Raw genomic sequence first — 2,740 nt, 5'->3', positions numbered from 1 at the left:
ACAGGGTTCATTGTGGAGATGGAGGAGAAAGAGAGAGAGAGGGTACAGGGTTCAGTGTTTACTATAGCAGTACAATAGAGAGCTTGTCATCTATTGTTTAAGTTACAGATAAAAGGTTATACGTTCTGGAGCTAGTCTCTATAGATGTTGCAGAGGTAAGGGCTGCCTGCCATAAAGAAGTGAGAGCTGCTGTAAGCCTATGGCACGATGCCAGGCCTGGCAGGGGGAGCAGGAGGCTTTGGGCTTTCTCTGAACCTCTGCCCACAGCTCAGGTCAAAGGTCAAAACATCACTCATGCTGAAATGTGAACTCATTTGGCACAAACTCTATTGTGCATCTCTCAGACATAGGCTACAGGCCGATTTTTGGGGGGTTATTCTTCATAACGAGCAGGGAGAGAAACCACAAGAAAGAGACAGAGAAACTGTGAGAGAGACACAGAGAGAGACACAGAGAGAGACACAGAGAGAGAGAGAGAGAGAGGTAGTTGCCAATGCTCCTGCACACACAGCGCACATTAAGCAGCCGGCTGCTCCCATCCACACAGTAGGGTTGTATTCATTGGTGCACACCTTTGCAACAGAAAATGAAAACAAGCGTTTCTTATTGGACAAGTACTAGGTAGTCCCTCCTCAATACAGCCTGTTTTCTTCTGTTAACCTCAGGGTTCCCAAGGCGTTCTGAACTACATGATAAACACTGCATCGTATGGTTCCTATAACCCCTACTTATGTCGCTCATCTTATTGCCGCCTTTTCATTTATTGGTGATGTTAAACATATGTATCCAGCCCGACAACAGAGAAACTCATTCCCAGAAATTCTATCTAATTCTTTAGTTGCGCACGAAAATAAAATCGTCATCCCTCAGAAATGATATAAGCTGATATTGACACATGATCGTCACAAGGCTATGAGAACAACCCTGGGGGCAGTCAAAGCAGCAGTGATCCAATTTGATCTGTTTGCGGTTCCAAGGCTGCGCCCACATAAATGTATGGCTTTCCGAATGTGAAATCATTAGTACTCTCTCTAACACAGTCAGGGGTCTTACAGTGCCTGTGAACTACAGTATACTGATAATACGTTCCCTTTTGGTAGATTCCATCCATATACCACCAACTGTGCTGTAGATGCAACGATCTGAACATCCTCAGTGCACTTGGTCATGTTTTATGGCAAGTTTCATATTTAGAGAATATAACAGAGTAACTTTATTTATTGATATTGAGTGCCCAAGAAAGTGGTCTCCCTTCATTGAGCTGCAGACAAAGTCCATGTTCCTGTTCTGGTCCAAGGTCTGTGAATCCAGGCTACAGCATTCTATTTGGGGGCTGATCCTGTGATCTCTACAGGGCTTTTTCACCAGTTCATTCCAGTAAGGCAGCAGCAGCTGGTATTTCTGCTCTCTCCTATCATCCACCGCTCTACGCAGCTTTTCTATTCTCTTTTCAATAGACTGGATGAAATGAGGACCGGGCTGTGTGAACATCTCTCCTTCCTTTCCTCTCTCCCTCCCTCCTTAACATCCTTCCCTTCCCGTGGGGCATTGTTCAGATGATCCTGAAAAGCCACTGTCCTCTTGATTACTTGAGGAGGAGGAGGGGTGGGAGGTGGTCGTGTTGTAGTTTATTGGAACGGAGTATGGAGAATGGGAGAGACCAGGAGGAGATTTGAGTAGGGTGGCCGCATAGAGCCTCATCTCATCCATCACTAAGACCCCCTGACCCTGAAAACCTGTAGACTCTCTATTTGCACTAGTAGGAGAGAAGTGAATGAGTGTGAGAGAGGGAATGAAAGAAGATAGGTGGGGAATATGTTGAGAGGAGATTGGAGAGAGAGAGAGAGAGAGAAGAGATGTAGAGATGAGATGAATGTGAATGGAGTCAGAAAGTATTATTATATTGAGAGCAAGGAAATGGTTAAGGCGAAGGTGGAGGTGGAGAATACGCGAAACGAGAAGAAAGGATAGGGAGAATTCAGGTTTGAAAAGAACGGAGGAGGTAAAAGGAAATCTGTAGAATCTGAACCCTTCAGATTTCTGAATCAACCTTGTGTTGAATGCTTGTTGCGCCAGTGTTGATTGAAGGACGGGCTGTGTTGTGTGTGAAAGATGCAAGGTGGTAAATAGAGTATAGAGGGACCAGCCACACACAGTATATTGCGACACGATTTAAGAGATTGAAGATGGTGTGTGTGTGTCCTGTTCTGTATGGAGCAGTGCATCAGCATAGCGAGCTATCACAAGTATGTATGTGGTGTGTGTATCTGTGTTGTCCTGCGTTTATCTGGCGCTGCATGGTGGTGCGAGCAGGACTGTCCCTCGCCAACGAAACCGTGCATCCTATAGTCAAACACGCGTTGGCGGTTTCTTCTCTGGTCTCACGTCTGATCAGCAATGTTCTGTATAACGTCACCTGGGAAAAGACAACGAGGATGAAAGCCGAGGGAGAAAGCGAGGGAGAAAGCGAAGGGAGAAAAGCTGAGAGAGACAGAGAGGCGAAACAAGAAGGGCGACAGAGAAGGAAACAGAGAGGAGTGAGAAGTTGAGGGATGAAATAGAGCGGAGCCCAGATGAAGGAGACCACGAAGATGGGAAGACAAAGAGGAGGGATGACCACGCGAATGAGATTGGAAGACACAGAGAAGGAGAATGGGACCAGAGAGGGGAGAACAGAGAAATAGGAGACCGAGAGGGAGACAGAGATGGAGACCGAAGAGGTCGAGAAATCCAGAGGAGG

General features: G+C 46.4%; 1 protein-coding gene across 1 annotated transcript in view; it reads left to right on the top strand.

The window, feature by feature from the left end:
* The window catches only part of LOC111952359 (thromboxane-A synthase-like), a 113,340-nt gene that overhangs the window by 84,954 nt on the left and 25,646 nt on the right, over positions 1-2,740 (top strand).

This window comes from Salvelinus sp. IW2-2015, linkage group LG26, assembly GCF_002910315.2.
Source record: "Salvelinus sp. IW2-2015 linkage group LG26, ASM291031v2, whole genome shotgun sequence".
Classification (NCBI taxonomy): Eukaryota; Metazoa; Chordata; class Actinopteri; order Salmoniformes; family Salmonidae; genus Salvelinus; species Salvelinus sp. IW2-2015.
This window is presented reverse-complemented; position numbering and strand designations above follow the sequence as displayed.